This window comes from Chrysemys picta, chromosome 3, assembly GCF_011386835.1.
Source record: "Chrysemys picta bellii isolate R12L10 chromosome 3, ASM1138683v2, whole genome shotgun sequence".
Lineage (NCBI taxonomy): Eukaryota > Metazoa > Chordata > Testudines > Emydidae > Chrysemys > Chrysemys picta.
Genome location: NC_088793.1, coordinates 165171288 through 165190615, shown reverse-complemented (window position 1 = coordinate 165190615; position 19328 = coordinate 165171288). Strand labels below are relative to the sequence as shown.

The following is a 19328-nucleotide window of genomic DNA, read 5'->3' as shown; positions in this document are numbered from 1 at the left end:
GCAGGTGGAACAATGCCCTTTCTGGCTTAGCATCTGGTTCCTGTTGTTCTGATCCATAGGAAAAGAGGAGATGTGGAAGGATGTGGTGAAAATCACGTTATACATTCATTTAAGAAAAGTGATTTCTTTAAAAAAAAAAATTGTTGAAAAGCACATTTTTCTTTTAGTGGTGGAGGTTCTGGAACAGAAACCCTCAGAAAAGTGCATGTGGAGTATCCATTGCTGTCTTTCCAGCGCCAAGGTCGGTTAGGTCGCTCACTTCTGTCATATCCACTTTTCATTAGCATCTGCCATATTGGAACCTGTTATTTGTCTGGAAGCTTGTGCTACTCACGGCTTGGCCAGTAATAGGTGCAGCCCAGAAAAATCAGTCTTTATATATGAGGGGAAGTGTTATCTAATGGACAGAGCTGGGATTTGGAAGTCTTATCTTATAGATTCCATTCTGGACTCTGTCACTATCTGAGGTATTATGTAGCCTGGGACAAGTCCCTTAACCTGCATGTGCCTCAGTTTGCCCATCTTTAAAAGGGTGTAATAATATTTGGTTTTACCAGAGGTGTCATGAAGGCTAATTATTATATATAATATGCTTTGAAGTCCTTGTCTGCTGGGTGCTATAGCAGTACAAACTATTATTATCGATATGAGCCAGACCTCAGAATCTTTACAGTTTTTATTTAAGCCTTAGTGATGCAAACCTCTCCCTTTGGTTTCATTCGGAATTTAGTCCGAGTAAGGACTGAGAAACAGCTAAGAAAAGTCTTCTGGATTTGGCCCAAATATATCAAAATAAAAAGCCAACGATGTCATCTTTCTTTCTTTCTTTCAGAATTGATTGGGCCTGATTCTCCTCTCACTTACATCAGTTTTATAGAGATGTAATGTGACTGACATTAATGGAGTTACTTCAGATTCGTCCTGGTGTGAGAGGAGAATACTGGTGACAATCCAAGTGACAAGAATGACAATACTGGTGGGAAATGCAAAGACCTGCAGGTTGAGGATGCTACTGCAGGTTGATCAAAAGGCAAAGGGCAGGAAAGACTAATACAAATGAGATAGTTACCATGCCAGATTACAATTGTGTTTGATTGCTGGATTCTTGTGTTAGCCTGTCATGAGGGACCGCAGGTATATTCTTTGTCCTTGTTGTACGCTGACCATATTGACCAACAGTAAAGTTTCTGACTTCGGGTTTCTTGTTTTTAAATCTGAAACTACTTTTTCTACCTCAAAGTGATAACAAATATTATTGCTCCAAATACTCTCTAATGACCACTAGAGAGGGGCTCATGAACCTCCAAATATGCAGCCCTGGAGGCTGTGTCAAATACTATGTGATGTGACATTGTAACATAACAGACACTGACAAGCTGTCCAACTGCTCCCAGCAAGAAGACAAGCCGGCTCCAGGGACCAGCCGACCAAGCATGTGCTTGGGGTGGCTCCTTGTAAGGGGCGGCCAATCTTGGGGTGGCGGGGCGGCGCTCGGGTTTTTGTTTGTTTGTTTGTTTTGTTTTGGCGGGGCGGCGCTCGGGGGTATTTTTTTTTTTTGGTTCGGCAGGGCGGAGCTCGGGGTTTGTTGTTGTTGTTTTTGGTTCGGCGGGACGGCGCTTGGGGGGGGTTGTTTTTGGTTCGGCGGGACGGCGCTTGGGGTTTTTTGTTGTTGTTGTTTTTGGTTCAGCAGGGCGGCGCTGGGTTTTTGTTTTTGTTTTGTTTTTGGTTCGGCGGGGCGGCACTCGTGGGGGATTGTTTTTGTTTTGGCGGCGCGGCGCTGGCGGGGGTCGTTACGGTGGGGATTTTTTGTTTTTTGGGGGGTTTTTTGGCTTGCAGCAGCAAAAGAGTTAGAGCTGGTCCTGGGCACATCATTATAGAAATAACTAGTGAGTTATCATCTATTGCAGTTTTCAGAAGGCGCCTGTGTGGAGAAGAATGGGGCTGCTAGAGAAGTTGATTTGCCAAACAGGATTGCTATGCAACTGGGCCACTAAATAGGAATTGGCAATCAATCAAATTAAGGAAGTTGGGGAATGGGTGGGGGCGGAAACCTATGACAATGTTTGCACAAACTCATTCATAAAATGGGCTTCCTTTTATCATCTTAATACTGTAACAAGATTGAGACTTGCTCAACAAAAAGACTAGGCTGATGTTGATTACTGCTTTTTGTTATTTCTAAGATTGATTATTGCAATTCATTCATATTGGCTCTTTTGGCCTGTGCTGTTAAAAGATTGCAGGTGATACAGAAAGCTGTTGCCAAAGTCCTTACACAGTCTATATTATTTGATTACATTTTTCCAATCTTGAAATATCTTCATTATCAGTGAAATTTTGTATAGATTCCTGTATGGCGCTTCCTACAAGGTTAGTAGCAAAGCTCGGCCAAAGTTTTTCAGGCTTGCCTTTTTCTTGTGTTTCAGACGCCAGAATCTTCTAATTTATTGATTTTTCCCTACAGATGTCTGTTCATAGAATCATAGAACTGGAAGGGACCTTGAGAGATCATCTAGTCCAGTCCCCTGCACTCATGGCAGGACTAAGTATTATCTAAACCATCCCTGACAGGTGTTTGTCTAACCTGCTCTTAAAAGTTCCAGTGATGGAGATTCCACCACCTCCCTAGGCAATTTATTCCAGTGCTTAACCACTCTGACAGTTAGGAGTTTTTCGTAACCTCCAACCTAAACTGCTCTTGCTTCTTATTCTATCCTCAGAAGTTAAGAAGAACAATTTTTCTCCCTCCTCCTTGTAACAACCTTTTATATACTTGAAAACTATTATCATGTTCCCTCTCAGTCTTCTCTTCTCCAGACTAAACAAACCCATTTTTTCAGTCTTCCCTAATAGGTTCATGTTTTCTAGACCTTTAATCATTTTTGTTGCTCTTCTCTGGACTTTCTCCAATTTGTCTACATCTTTCCTGAAATGTGGCACCCAGAACTGAACACAATACTCCAGTTGAGGCCTAATCAGTGCGGAGTAGAGTGGAAGAATTACTTCTTATGTCTTGCTTACAATACTCCTGTTAATACATCCCAGAATGATGTTTGCTGTTTTTTGCAACAGCGTTACATTGTCGACTCATATTTAGCTTGTGATCCACTATGACCCCCAGATCCCTTTCTGCAGACTCCTTCCTAGGCAGTCATTTCCCATTTTGTATGTGTGCAACTGCTTGTTCCTTCCTAAGTGGAGTACTCTGCATTCGTCCTTATTGAATTTCATCCTATTTACTTCAGTCCATTTCTCCAGTTTGTCCAGATCATTTTGAATTTTAAACCTATCCTCCAAAGCACTTGCAACCCCTCCCAGCTTGGTATCATCTGCAAACTTTATAAGTGTACTCTCTATGCCATTATTTAAATAATTGATGAAGATGTTGAACAGAACTGGACCCCTGCGGGACCCCATTCATTATGCCCTTCCAGCATGACTGTGAACCACTAATAACTAGTCTCTGGGAATGATTTTCCAACCAGTTATGTACCCACCTTATAGTAGCTCCACCTAGGTTGTATTTCCCTAGTTTGTTTATGAGAAGGTCATGCGAGACAGTATCAAAAGCCTTACAAAAGTCAAGATATACCACATCTACTACTTCCCTCCTAGCCACAAGGCTTGTTACCCTGTCAGAGAAAGCTATCAGGTTGGTTTGACACGATTTGTTCTTGACAAATCCATGCTGACTGTTATTTATCACCCTATTATCTTCTAGGTATTTGCAAATTGATTGCTTAATTATTTGTTCCATTATATTTCTGGGTGCAGAAGTTAAGCTGACTGGTCTGTAATTTCCCAGGTTGTCCTTATTTCCCTTTTTATAGATGGACACTATATTTGCCCTTTTCCAGTTTTCTGGAATGTCTCCTGTCTTCCATGACTTTTCAAAGATACACCTCTACCTCAATATAACGCTATCCTCAGGAGCCAAAAAATTTTACCGCATTATAGGTGAAACCACGTTATATCGAACTTGCTTTGATCCACCGGAGTGCACAGCCCTGCCCCCCCAGAGCACTGCTTTACCACGTTATATCCAAATTCGTGTTATATCACGTCACGTGTTATATCGGGTCACGTTCTATCGGGGTAGAGGTGTAATTGCTAATGGCTTAGATATGTCCTCAGTCAACTCCTTGAGTATTCTATGATGCATTTCATCTGACCCTGGTGATTTGAAGACGTCTAAGTAATTTTTGACTTGTTCTTTCCCTGTTTTAGACTTTGATCCTACCTCATTTTCACTGGCATTCACTATGTTAGATGTCCAATCGCCACCAACCTCCTTGGTGAAAACCGAAACAAAGAAGTTTCGGTTGAAATGTTTGGGACAAGATATTTAGTGTTTGTGCTCCAGGGTTGTGTAATCACTTTTCTGTATATGGGTAGGCAAGCCACTGATGCGTCTGGACATTCTGGTACTTCTGGAATGGCATGTGACCACTCCCATCTGCTTGACCAGTGGCAGTCAGGTGGTGCACTCTGCATTCTCCAGGAAGATACCAGACAAAGCCACATCAGGTACCAGACAGGGACAAACTTTTCCAAAACCAGGATTGTCCAGCTTAAAAACAGACAAATGGTCTGCCTATATATGGGCTTGATCCACCATGCTGTCTGTAGGAGGGATGGGCTGTAAAAGAGTATACTACCCCTTTAAGGGATGGGCTAGAGCCTAGAACCAAGACAGACTGGGGTAAATAAAGAGGCTCCTGTAGGCTGGGATATTTAAACAGGAACAGAAAGTTAACAGCTGATCAAAGAGGAGGGAGATAGAAGATATGCAGGTGTCTGTGCTCAGGGTCCTGGAGACTAGCCTGACCTGACTCACAGTCTTTGTTTTATGGACTTTAAGTTTGAGAGCTTTGCACCAGGGTCCTCAGGTGAGGGCCTTATGTACTGCTGTTACAATTGCTCCTTCCCCGAGGGCTTATTAAAATGATGATGGTGAGGGTTTAAAACTAAAGGGTGGCACTCTCCATTGCTTCTGGTGGCTGAGCTCATTGCACATAGTAGGGTCTCCTTGCATCCTTCCATTCTCCCCATAATCTCCCTGTGTGCCACCTTCCCATCCCCCTCTATTTCAGGGACTCCTTGTAACTACCCCACCACTTCTGTTATACCAGGGACTCTGTGTGTCTCCCCCTTATCCCATGGCAGGAGCTCTCTGTGACTCCCCCCTTCCATTCTCCTTCCACTATAAGTTTCATAAGAACATAAGAACGGCCATACTGGGTCAGACCAATGGTCCATCTAGCTCAGTATCCTGTCTTCTAAAGGTGGCCAATGCCAGGTGTTTCAAGGGAAATGAACAGAATAGGGCAATTTATTGTGTGATCCATTTCCTGTCATCCAGTCCCAGCTTCTGGCAGTCAGAGGCTTAGAGACACCAAGAACATGGGTTTGCTTCCTTGACCATCTTGGCTAATAGCCATTGATGGACCTATCCTCTGTGAACTTATCTACTTCTTTTTTGAACCTAGTTATACTTTTGGCCTTCACAACATCTCCCTGACAACCAGTTCTACAGATTGACTGTGCGTTGTATGAAGAAGTACTTCCTATGTTTGATTTAAACCTGCTGCCTATTAATTTCCTTGGGTGTTCTTATATTATGTGAAGGGGTAAATAACACTTCCTTGTTCACTTTCTTGACACCATTCATAATTTTATAGCCCTCTATCAACTCCCCTCCCCCCCCCCTTAGTTGTCTCTTTTCTAAGTTGAATTGTCCCAGACTTTTTAGTCTCTCCTTGTATGGGAATTGTTCCCCCTAATCATTTTTGTTGCCCTTCTCTGTACTTTTTCCAATTCTAAAATATCTTTTTTTTTGACATGGGGTGACCAGAACGACAAATTAGTATTTAAGGTGTGGGTGTACCATGGATTTATATAGTGGCATTATGAACCTTTCCTAATGGTTCCTAACAGTCTGTTAGCTTTTTTGCCACTATATTCACTGGGTCACCTTGTCCGTATGCTTTTTGACACCCTCAAAGAATTCTAATAGATTGATGAGGCATGATTTCTCTTTTACAAAAGCCACGTTGACTCTCCCCCTACGTGTACATCTATGTATCTGATAATTCTGTTCTTTACTAGTTTCATCCAATTTGCCTGGTACTGAAGTCAGACTTAACAGCCTGTAATTGCCAGGATCGCCTCTGGAGCTTTTTTTATAAATCAATATTGAATTAACTATCCTCCAGTCACCTGGTACAGAGGCTGATTTAAATGATAGGTTACATGCTACAGTTAGGAGTTCTGCAGTTTCATATTTGAGTTCCTTCAGAACTCTTGGATGAATACCATCTGGTCCTGGTGACTTATTACTGTTTAGTTAATTGATTCATTCTACAACCTCCTCTATTGACACCTCAATCTGGGACAGTTCTTCAGATTTGTCACCTAAAAAGAATGACTCAGGTGTGGGAATCTCCCTCACCCCCCTGCAGTGAAGACCAATGCAAAGAATTCATTTAACTTTTCTGCAATGGCCTTGTCTTCCTTGAGTGCTCCTTTGGAACCTTGATTGTCCAGTGGCCCCACTGATTTTTGGGGGGCTTTCTGCTTCTGATGTACTTAACTTTTTTTTTTTTTTTTTGCTGTTAGTTTTTGTGTCTTTTGCTAGTTGCTCTTCAAATTCTCTTTTGGCCTGCTTAATTATACTTTTACCCTTGACTTGCCAGAGTTTATGTTCCCCATTGTGCCACCATTCCTCCACCCCTGCATTATGTCTGTCTATATGGGAGAGAACTCAGGGTGTCAACATTTTAACCTGTACAGGGAGGATGGGTAGAGCTGACATGGCAGGTGGTATAGTGGAAGATGTTAATGGCTGCCCTCGATCGATTCTTTGATCTACAAACAATTACACAGATGGGTATGAAAAAACTACACCACTGATTGTCGTAGCTATGCCAACCTAACCTCCAGTGTAGACACAGCTATGTCAATGGAAAAGTGCATAGCTAAGGTTGTTCAAGGAGGTGGTATTCCTACACTGACAGAAACTTCTTCTGTCTATGTAGGCTGCATATATTCTAGGAGGCTGTGCCAACATAGCTATGTTGGTATAGTGGCCGTGGAATAAACATATTGAAAGGCTCTGAGGCCCAGGACAGCAAAGGGACTTAGGTATTGTGATGCAGTGCCTAACTTTTAGGCACCTAGAAAATCACAGGAACAATACTGTGATCCATAAAACCTGATTTAGGCACCTTGGCTCCCTATATAATACATAGGGAGCAATAGGTACCTGAGAATGCAAAAAGCTAGTATACTAGCCAGGGTCCTATCTAAACAAGTCAATGGGAGATGGTGGGGACAGGGGGGTGTCTTAAGTCTCAACCCTTTCACTGAGATAGGAACCTAAGCCTGGGCTGCAGGGTGGTGCCTACCTCTGCTTATTGATCCCTGGCCATAAGGGTAACTCTAACCAGAATTGCCACGCATAGCACACCCTGAACACAGATCTATCTCTCTGTGCCCCCAGCATTCTTTCCTTCGTTGAGGTAATCAAAAGACTTTCTTGTTCCAGATTTGCCACTACATCAGGGTAGAACACCACAATATTCATGCAGGACTCTACCCCTTACTTTAATGAGAACTTCTAGTCCTGGTCTCCACCTAAAACTTAGGTTGACCCAGCTACGTCACTCAGTGGTATGAAAAACAAACACCCTGGAGAGATGTAGTTAAGCTGATGTAGTTAAACCCAGGTATAGACCCCAGTAAGTTGACAGAAGAATTCTTCATCATAGAATCATAGAGGATTAGGGTTGGAAGAGACCTCAGGAGATCATCTAGTCCAATCCCCTGCTCAAAGCAGGACCAACCCCAACTAAATCATCCCAGCCAGGGCTTTGCCAAGCTGGGCCTTAAAAACCTCCTAGGATGGAGATTCCACCACTTCCCTAATTAACCCATTCCAGTGCTTCACCACCCTCCTAGTGAAATAGTTTTTCCTAATATCCAACCTAGACCTCCCCCACTGCAACTTGAGACCATTGCTTCTTGTTCTGTCATCTGCCACCACCGAGAACAGTCGAGCTTCATCCTCTTTGGAACCCCCCTTCAGGTAGTTGAAGGCTGCTATCAAATCCCCCCTCACTCTTCTCTTCTGCAGACTAAATAAGCCCAGTTCGTCACCTCGTTACCACCTATCAAGGGGGTGGATTAAAACTACAGCAATGGAAAAATCCCTTCCATCGCTGTAGCAAGTGTCTTCAATACGATGCTACAGCAGCAGCACTGTAGCTCAGCTGCTGTAATGTCTGTAGTGTATTAATGTCCTAAATACTCAACACCCTCTTGAAAAAAATGGTTCATCTTATTCAGACACCTAAGCATGGATTAAGGAGCTGAGCTTCAGCTGCTATTTTTGAAAAACTTGGCCCTTGTCTAATGTGTGGATGCTTCCTGGCAAGCATGTTGGTGGGGATGGTTATCGTTAGGGTTACAAATTCCTTAACTTGCCTATGTAGTTACGTAGAGTGGCTGTTGTGTTCGTGTGGCTATTAGAAAAAGCTTAAATAAAAAGGCTAATTTAGTTATCCCCAGAATGAACCTCTTAAGTGATTACAAATTTTAGGGGCACAGTTGTATTCTCCAGGGCATTTCTGTGGACTAGGTATAAATAAAAAGAGACAGGCACCAAAATTTCAGCCTCCGGAAATTAGTATGGACTTAATTTTTGTGATGGCCTCTTAAGTGATGCTCCCAAGTTACAGAATAATGTAACTGGTACCAGATGCAGTAAGAAGAACAGTACCAAGAGCTACACACAGCAAGTATAGGGAATTGGTGGTTGCTGTTTTAAGGAGGTGGGCTAAATCCTCAGAGCCCTGGGGCACCTTCCTAAAAGCAATTAGGACCAGCTACAGCCATGGTTGCATAAAACAGAGAGAGATAACTAGCAGGCTGGGTGCCTTCTGTCACCCTGGTTATTTGTGCCTGTGATCCTGCAAATTGATTGTCTGCATGGGCAGCCCCTTGCAACTGTATGGAACTCTGTTAACTTCAGTAAGTCTCTGCGAGTGTGGAAGGACCCAGCCACATGAGTCAGCCAATAAGACTTTTGTTTGTCTGTTGTATCCCTTCCATTCCTTCTTTGTTTGGTATCATTTCCTATTTCTTTTTCGGTTGTCAGGTCTTTGGGGCGGGGTGCTGTGCTTATGGTGCATAGTACAGTGGCCCAGATCCATGAAGGGACTTAGGCATTGCCACTCTGAGCTTTGAGGCACCTAGAAAATCACAGGAACAACCCTATGATCTGCAAAGCCTGAGTTTGGTGCCTATGCTCCTAAACAATGAATGGGGAGAGATAGGTGCCTTAAGCTGAGATCCACAAAGCCAGCACACTAGGCAGAATCCCCCGTTGTGAGCTCCAGGAGGTGAGGGCATCCTTGCTGCTTGGTTCTCTTGCTTTTCTCAAGCAGGTCATACAGGAGGGTGCTCCCAGCTCACCCCGACCCTCCAGAATTCATCATTAGGCCTTGCTAGCCCTTCCTGGCTGCTCCTGGCATGCCTCTTGAATTAGCTGAATGACATCCAGCCGGTCCCCCTCTAAACCATGCCTAGAGAATATTTGTACACATTCTTGCTTCATGCCAACCACTTCCTCGCCCTTGTGTACCACTCTGACTCTAGGTGGCAGGACCCACAGTAGGCAAGGAACCCAGGTGAGCCAGTTAGTATTCCACTCTGGTTCCACAGCCTGCTGGGGATGTTAGTTGGCGGCTCCTCCATGGAGCTGTGAGCACAGATGTGTACCTGGCATGGTTCACGAACTCCCCCCACACCTGTCTCTTCTGCGGCAAGAGATGTGTTCCAGGGTCTCCACGTGGAGTGTGTCAGGTTGCAGCCCCTCTTCCGGCTCCTCCAGGACCTCTTACTGAGGCTCTGGCTGCACTTTTCCCTGCACCTCCAAATTCATGCACACCCCATCCGTGGCCCCACAAAGTCAGGAGAGCTCCTCGTCAGCCTCCTCCTGGCACTGGCCAAGCTAGCCATCTGTCATACCAGGAAGAGGAAGCTAGACGGAGTGGGTACTCTCTGTCTGCAGGACCTATTTTTGGTCCCTCCTCCGGTCATGCATCTGGGCAGAGATTCTCTGGGCAATTTCCACTAACTCCTTAGACACCTTTGAGGAGCAGTGGACACTCTCAGGGGTTCTACATTCCGTGTTCCCCCTCTGGAGCCCTGATTTTTAACCTTTAACTTTCACTCCTGTTCCCAGTTTTTCATTTGTTGTCCCCAGTACTTGCAGCTTGGGTCCAATGCCTGCTCCCCCATGCCTGAGGGGGAGGGCTTACACCCACCTGCCTCAGTACTACACAGTGTGTGCTAAGCCCTGCCCCTGTCACAGAGCTATGAACCTGCAGGGAAGTGCCTAGCTCTGCTTTGCAATCCACAAAGGAGGAAGATAGGTGGCCAGATGCCTACGTCACATACAGGGTTCAAAATCATATGACTGGGGGTAGAGCAGAGAAGGATTTCTCTTATAACCTAATAGATAGGGTACTCACTCGGGATGTGGGAGACCCGCAGTTTATGTCCCCCTCCCCCTCACTCTCCCCTTCCTTTTGAGGGGGAGTAGGGATTTGAACAGGCATCTCTGCCTCCTCACACATGAGTGGCTCTAACCACTAGAAGAACAGGAGTACTTGTGGCACCTTAGAGACTAACAAATTTATTAGAGCATAAGCTTTCGTGGGCTACAGCACATGATGGCATATATCACATTGGTAGATGTGCAGGTGAACGAGCCCCTGATGGTATGGCTGATGATCCTTTACTCTCACAGATCTTGGGAGACAGACCCAGGAACCTATCCTTGTAACAAAGCCCGATGCCAACTCTGTCCACATATCTATTCAAGTGACATCATAGGGCCTAATCACATCAGCCATACCATCAGGGGCTCGTTCACCTGCACATCTACCAATGTGCTATATGCCATCATGTGCCAGCAATGCCCCTCTGCCATGTACATTGGCCAAACCGGACAGTCTCTACGCAAAAGAATTAATGGACACAAATCTGACATCAGGAATCATAATACTCAAAAACCAGTGGGAGAACACTTTAACCTGTCTGGCCATTCAATGACAGACCTGCAGGTGGCTATCTTACAACAGAAAAACTTCAAAAACAGACTCCAACGAGAGACTGCTGAGCTGGAATTGATATGCAAACTAGATACAATCAATTTAGGATTGAATAAGGACTGGGAATGGCTGAGCCATTACAAACATTGAATCTATCTCCCCTTGTAAGTATTCTCACACTTCTTATCAAACTGTCTGTACTGAGCTATCTTGATTATCACTTCAAAAGTTTTTTTTCTCTTACTTAATTGGCCTCTCAGAGTTGGTAAGACAACTCCCACCTGTTCATGCTCTCTGTATGTGTGTATATTTATCTCTCAATATATGTTTCACTCTATATGCATCCGAAGAAGTGGGCTGTAGCCCATGAAAGCTTATGCTCGAATAAATTTGTTAGTCTCTAAGGTGCCACAAGTACTCCTGTTCTTTTTGCAGATACAGACTAACACGGCTGCTACTCTGAAATCTAACCACTAGGCTGTGGACTAGTCTTATGTGACATTCCCTCAATCTCTCCTATTGAAGTTGTTCCATTTTAATTAAATAATTAAATATTATTTGGGTCAGTGAAAGAGTTGGAATGACTGCATAGCCTAGTGGTTAGAGCAGTCACCCAAACGGTAGCAGATCCCTGTTCATCTCCCTTTCAGGAGGAGCGGGGAATTGATCCAGGCATCTCCCATGTACTGAGTGAGTACCCTAGCCTTGAGGTTCAAGGTTATAAGGGATATCCTTCTCCCCTCCCCCTGCTATTTTGTGTGAACTTGGCCAAGGGGCTGATCCTGTAGGCAGCTTCTGAGCATGCCTACCCTATTGCACCCCCCCCATGTGACCTGGGCGGCCAAATGCCTATCTTTCCTGGTTTGTGAATTGGTCTGGGGCTTAGGTGAGAGATATGCGCCCAGCTGCAGTGCACATGTGCAGAGGCAAAAACTTAGGGGCTGAGTGAGTTTAGGCAACTGCAGAGTTAGGTGACAGCTAAATTGGAGTTTTGTGGATCATAATGGAGCCTAAAAAAATGGACTTGGGTGCCTAAATACCTTCATGGATAGCACCAATCCTGACTGGCTACTGCATTATAAATAATAATAATGTTGTAAATTTGTTATTTTTTAATGCCTCTCTCCTGTTTCCATAGCAGTTGCTTATTATCATTAAAACACGTGATTTAAAGCTGCCTTTGATTTTTTATTTTTACCTCCAAAATAAATCATTTGCTCCTGAATGATAAAATCAATATTTTTTTCATGTTAAAAATATCCCAATCCTGGTGTCTTACCTCATTGAATGGAACATTTCAGCACATTCACTTTTTTTCTGCGTCTTGTACAGTTTTCTTACAGTGGATTGAAATGACTGTGCAGTGTGGTCTAGTGGTTACATGAACAGATTATGTGTCAGGCCTTCTACGTTCTAATCTTGTGTCTGCAATGGATTCCTGTGCTACCTTAGACAAGCTATTTCACTTCTTGATGTTTCCATTCATCCACCTATGAAATGGTCATCATTTACCCTCCTGAACAGATTTACATGCACTTTGAGATCCTTGCATGGAAGGGTCTTGAGAAGTGCAAAATATAAACTACAACATAATAGGTGATTGGTGTAAGTAGAAATTGTTGTGCAACAAATATAATAAGCATCACCATGTAACAGTAATTTATCTAGCTTTACAATGGAGTTCATAGACCTGTAAGGGATATTTGCCATATCATTTCATTACCAACTGTATATGTTACCACTACCTATAGAATAATGTTCCATATCTTGCAATGAAAAATATAAATGCCTTTACCTAAACTTGTGACTTCAGATTAAAATGCCAAATGTAGTTATTTGGTTTCAAAAGTTATTCAGAATAAAACACATTTATTAGAGTAAGTGCAATCTATGCCTGATAAATGGGAACACATCTGGTCCATAGCCCTGCTGCAAACCCGGCAGTATTAATTATATTGATGGTTAAAGCTGAGGAGTGAGTTGAACGTTATTTATAGTGATCTTTGCTAAGTAAATCATTTTAAAAATGGCTTTCTAAATGTAACGTTTCCCTTTTAAGAAGCCCCACAGAATTAAAGAGGCTTTACAATGGAACATGAAACATATTGCAGAGGGAGAGACAGAAGCTTGCTTGATTAATGCACACGATTATCAGCAATGCAAATCACTTTCACTTATTAAGTCTTGTTTAATATCCTAATGAAGGCTTCCTGAGCAGATTTGATAATTCCAGAGAAAGTGACTGTGAACTAATGCCCTTTCAACATGTAGAGACTGAGCAGTGCTATAAAGAAAACCTCATTTACTATAATTCCGCCCAAATGTGGTATCCTTTTCGCAGCTTCTACCTCACAGCAGGAGACAATTAACCTTTTAAGTGCCAGAAGTGATTCCCAATACATTTCAGCTGTGAAGGCTAGCAGGTCAGGCATGAATGACGTTTACCTTCAGCTTTTGCTCAAAAACCCTACAATTATGCAAACATGTTAAGAAAGCTCTGAGCAACACTGGGGATTTGCACTGGTACTGTGGGGCTGTGGAAAGGTAGTATTTATGCTAACAGAAGTGGAACAGAGCGTCATATATTAAGAATACCTGGGGATGCCGTTCTTCCACAGAGTGCATTTATAAAACTTAAAGTAAATTAAAACAGATGCTTTTTTAATACATTCAATTTGCCTGACAAATGTTTGATTCCCTTTTCTGAGCATCCAAGAAGTTTAACTCTGTCACCTCTAAATTTGGACATGATGGTATGTAATGGAAAATGGCACATTTTTCCTTTCCCTTCCCCAGCACTGTACACATGATGTGTATTAATTAACACTCCCAAAATATTCCTAACATTAGGATGATCACACCCAGACATGGAGCAAATTAACTTGTCAGATTAATGTACCAGATCCTACCTTGTGTTGAAAAGTCCATTACTGTCTGCACATGGGAAACTAGTACATTCTCATCCTATGCTGTAAGCTTTGCCTTAAACCATGGTTTTTCCTAGACAGAGTTGCAATTCAATCCTTTAGAGTTTTAGAGGTTTACAAACTCCCTCTGTAATTTAAAAGAAGAAAAGCACTGTCAAAGATATAAAGAACTAGCTTTGGATTGAAAAAAACATGATTTCACCTTGTGCTTATCTGGAGATTTTCTAGGGAAAACAAGACTCACAGTTAGATTTGTTTTTAAAAGAGACAGTCCCCTGGGAAGAAAGCACCTGAGGGGGAGAAATTGAAAAGCAGAAAACCCTTAAGAATTTTGTGAACATTTTTTCCATTAGACCATTATTAGGACAAGGAATATGGATTGGATTCTAGGTTTGTAGGCCACTTCAGAGAATACATTGCTAATCCAAACCACTCACAGGGGACTGGCTTTTAATATAGATTTATAAATAATTTGGATTGGTGGTAAACATCTCTTCATGACTTAGAATTTCCATATAAAATGAGACTAGAGGGTAGGGTGTGTGAGTGTATGTGTATTGCGTGTTGTGTGTGCAGGTAACTACAGATTATATGCTGGATTTAAAAGGCACATGTAGCTTTCAGCTGCTAATATGGCAAAACAAGCAAAAAAGCTAAAGAAAGTTTAAGATCTCTAATTGCTAGAAATGAAAGTTAACAAAATGCTAAAGCATTTAAAACTGTGGGGGAACTTAAGCTAAATGGCAACGGTATTTTCCTACAAAAGGGATATATAACAATAAATCAAATGAATTATTTGAGTCAGTCAAGGAAATCTTGCCATTTCTTCAATGTAGGCCTGAATCTTTTCTTTCGTTTACAGTCAAAGAAAGTGTTTGTGTGTTTTGAGGGCATGGAGAAAAGGATGGACACCAGTAGATGTCATTGGACTGGAGATGGAGGTGAATGCCCCCAGGTTAGTGCTGTGTGTGTGTGTGTGTGTGTGTGTGTGTGTGTGTGTGATGTCTAATGTCATTTGCCCACGCGGGGCTTAAAGCTCCAGAATTCAGGAGGACTTTATTGACAAAACCTGTAACTTCAGCAAGTCCCTATCCTGTTTCTGACTTCAGAGCAAAGGGCAGGAGTCACTACAGGTCTTCCTGCCACCTACACACGAGAGCTGGTTAAAAATGAAAACCTGTTTGAAAGGAAAATTTTGAAGTGCTTTTTGTTTCAAAGTGACTGAAAGAGATCCATTTTTTACTTTTTTTTTTTTTTTTTTTAAATCAGATATTTTTATTTAAAAAGAAAATGAAAGTCATGGCATTTTTTGAAAAACTGAAACCAAACAGACTAGATCGAACAAAAGGGAGAGAGAGTAGAAGGGAAATGAACAGTCACGGCAAGCAAAGACTAAATAAGTTTTGGGGTCATATTGGATCCATTACTGCGATTCAGCTCTTGGGTGACAGCAGGGCAGTGGCATGCGTTGCCTTTTCTCATTTGCGGTTGGCTCGAGGCTGTGATTGTTTTTCTCTGTTATTGACATTTCCATGTCTTTGTAACCTCTGTATCACTACAGTGTACTTTGCTTGGGCCTACCCTTGGAGAGCTCCTATAAGCTCCCGTTGGGACAGATAATGCCAATGCATATTTGTATGCCTCTGCACAGGGGTTCAAGGTGTTGGTTAATCTACAAAGCTCTAAATAATCTAGACCCATGGAATACGTTTATCTGAGGGATTGCCTCTTTCCCTGTGCTTGAGCCTACTCCTTATTGCAATGTGCAAGAATCTGAAATATATGAGTTTCAGGCTTCTCTATAAGTGTTATCTGTTGGCCAAGCTTTTAACTGATGTCAGGATTGTTTGCAGAAGAATATGGCCTTGTGTACATTGGGAAAATGCATGGTGTTAACAGTATCTAATTGGCATGTTTCAATTAACACATTAAGTGCAATGTTGCCCTTCTTATGGACAAAGACAATCATTTAAAATGTGTTAGCTGGTCATGGCTAAGGTTAGGGGGTTAATTTATAAATTAGCAATACATAATGAAGGAAAGCACTAAAAGACCTTCTCTTCCTAGCCTACTCCACTGACTTCTCCATTCCCACTGTCTCTCTACAGTGTCTCATAAGTTTTTCTCTTTTCTTTATGTAGTCCTCTCTGGATGATTTTCCCCACTATTCCCTCTGTCCCGTCATTCAGTTACCCAAGACCCTGTATTGCAGTTTCCTTTAATTAGGCCTAGTTGGGCAGATTGAGATTCCCCTCAGAGCCTATTGTAATAAAGGAGCAATTTACAGGAATGCTACTAAGGGTATGTCTACATTGCAGTGTAAGCCTAGGGTTAGTGGAACTTGAGTCAGCGGACCCTGGGTTAGAGAACCCAGGCCTTTAGCATCTACACTGGTTAAGAATTTTCTAACCTGGGCCCGAACCCAGGGCTCCAGCGTCCACATTGTTGTATGCAGACCCCAGTCCAACTGACCATATCCCAGACTTCCTAGCACACTCATGAAATGTGGTTGCTCTAGCCCTTTGTTCATGGTGCAGTATGGGAAAACTGGACTGTTCAGAAGACAAACAAAAAGTCAGCCTGTAGGATACTTTTGGCAGACTGCCAGATCATGAATGCAGTGCGGCTACATCTACACTGCGAAGCAATAGGGCTTGAACCCTGGGTCCCAGCTTGACTCAGGCTCAGATCCACCACCCCTGTGTTAGGTGGCTCAGCCCTGGGTTAGCGTGATTTGTGTGTAGATGGAAAAGGCATTAGGCTTGAACCTGAGTTCAAGCCCTGGCCTTACATTGCAGTGTAGCCATACCCTTGGAGACTGGTCTCTGTTTCCTAACCCTAGGCACATAACATGGGTCAGCGCTATGAAAAGCCGTACCTTTGGCATGCAGAAGGGTTCATTACCAACTGACTGTAGTGAATACTGTTACATCCACCTATACTTTTTGAAGACTGGCCATATAGGTCACTGCAGAGCAAACTGAAGCATTTCCTTCCCTCCCTTCCCTTCTAGGGGATGAGATTGCTGTCTCCATTATGGATTAAGGAAAAGGCAGCTACCCTACTAAACCCCAAATAAAAAGAATATTGAATTTACACAGGTAAGTACTCAAAACTCAGGAAAGGACAAATTTAAGGTTGCACAAGCAACTGTAACTTTGCTCCCTTATGCATATTCCTGAAGTAGTCTTTAATTCAAGAGTGCTATTTCTCAAATGATAAATATAATATGTAATTTTTCTAAAACCTTGGATATACGTGTAGTATCTTGTGTTTGCCAAATTCCATGGAAGGCATTTATATGCACCCCCATGGATCACTGCCTCATTCATCCATACTGACAGCTCTGGAAACTGAAGTTCTTTGGCTGCAGAGCAGGAGTAGCAGGGGAAAAAGCAGTAGACATTTCCCCTATACCACCCAGCTCACATGCTTAAATCTTGACCTGGAGGGGAGTGCCTGTAACGAATGAGAGAGGAGATTACTTTCCATGTCTGTTCAATCCATTGCATCTCAGCAGAGGTGCTAAAAGGGCATAGTCAGTGGTTTTAGTGAGATGAACACGTTTTCTCTGAGAAACTGAAGCCACCAAGCTGCTTTATATAGGCCAACGAAGAGCCACTGCACAGTAACTTTTGGTCACTCACTACTGAGCTGGGCTGGGTTCATATGATTGGCCTAGTGGTGAAATCCTCTGAAACTTCAACTCTTGTTAAAAACAGGGAGTTTTAAGATGCACCTCCCAAACTCTAGGAAAATTGTGTGCCAGACTTTATTCTACTGTTTCTAGGAAAGTCAAAATGATTTTCTCTTTCTTAATTCACATCTCTGTATATTTCCCCCTCTTGTCTTTTAATTTTTAATTATGTGAATTATAAACAAGGTATTAATCTTCAGTTTGAATATGCTAGTTTGTGTCAATCACAAAAGCCTATGAGAGACTGTCATTACCAGGTGCTCAATACCCACAACTGCCCTTATAGTTAGTGGGTACTGGAGGTGTGACGCATCTCTCTAAATCAAGCTCCTAGGACTTTATTTGTGATTTTTTTTTAAAAATTGAATCTTAACTAGTCCTTTCAGGACCTTTAGTAGTTTGTATCTCAGCTTCAATGGTACTGAAGCGGTGTGTTTAATATTAAAAATGCATCAGTTTTCAAGTTGAAAAGTAATTAGTGATAAAATAAAACTAAATACTGAAAAATGTGCTTAATTATGTTACACAAAATGTTAAGTGATGTATTTCCCCATCTCACCCCTAATGGAGCACTTAATCCTCAAAGGATAAAGTTCTCTCAGGGGAGTAGATTGCTCAGGGATTGGTAACAGGATATGAATCCCGCCACCTCTAGGTCACTTTTCATGGCTAAGTGGCTTAAATGAAATACATTGGTGGTCCCAGTCTAGTTCCGAGCTGGCAGGTGTCCATGCCACATAAACTATCATCATAATTGACACCCTTGTTGGGGGCCTCACACGAGAGGCCACAGTCGGAGTGAACACGGAGCCAGAATCACTCTTTAACCCCAAGGAATATTTGCTCTAGGTCATAAATGAGGCAGAGTGGTGTGGGGTTGTGGAGAAGAGCCACTAATGATGCTGTACTTGTTCTGTGGCTGAACAGAGGACATGAGTTTCCAGGGCTGCTAATCCACTGGCTTTCATGAGCACTAAATACGTTTTAAGAAACGATTCATGAATGTGCTGTATCTAGCTATGACATTGGGCTGTGCTTTATTTTCAGTGTACTGCCCCTTTAAATTACAAAGCAGTCTTCCATTGTGCATAGCTGAGCAACCATTTTGTTTTTTTGAGCTCAGGTCAGACTGTCCAAAGAGACAAACACACTGTGTTCTGTCATGGTGATTGGCTCCGTCTTGTTCTTTTAGTCTTTGTGTGGAAAACACATTAAAATATCCTCCTGGAAAACTCAATTTTTCAAGCAACTACTGCTATCTAAAAAGGGTTTGCACTGATTCCTGTTGATTGGAAAGAGAACCATCTTCTGATCCAGTGAACAGAAACATGGAGTGAAATCCTGGTTCCATGTCAATGGGAGCTTTGCCTTTGACTTTAGTGGGGCCAGGATTTTACCCAGGCTGTTCATAAACACCACCTAGAATAGGACGCTAGTTGGTACAGTGGCTGAAATAAATCAGGGTGGAAACACAGTAGGTGGTAATGACAGGTATACAGGGCAATAGACTGAGCCTCTGGAGAGTAAAAGAAGATAACCCTTTGGATCAGCTGTGAATTTCACCACCCAGCTGTGGGGTGTGTAGAT

The 19328-nt window shown here is 42.6% G+C and overlaps 2 long non-coding RNA genes across 2 annotated transcripts in view; one reads left to right on the top strand and one right to left on the bottom strand.

Annotated features, from left to right (window-relative positions):
* Positions 1 to 19328, top strand: part of LOC112058727 (uncharacterized) — a 72964-nt gene that overhangs the window by 25858 nt on the left and 27778 nt on the right. Inside the window, exons 5-6 of the long non-coding RNA XR_010599883.1 lie at positions 14907 to 14999; positions 17058 to 17145. This is a non-coding gene — a long non-coding RNA (uncharacterized LOC112058727). The remainder of the gene's footprint in view (positions 1 to 14906; positions 15000 to 17057; positions 17146 to 19328) is intronic.
* Positions 1 to 19328, bottom strand: part of LOC135982490 (uncharacterized) — a 69307-nt gene that overhangs the window by 44547 nt on the left and 5432 nt on the right. Inside the window, exon 2 of the long non-coding RNA XR_010599884.1 lies at positions 14027 to 14171. This is a non-coding gene — a long non-coding RNA (uncharacterized LOC135982490). The remainder of the gene's footprint in view (positions 1 to 14026; positions 14172 to 19328) is intronic.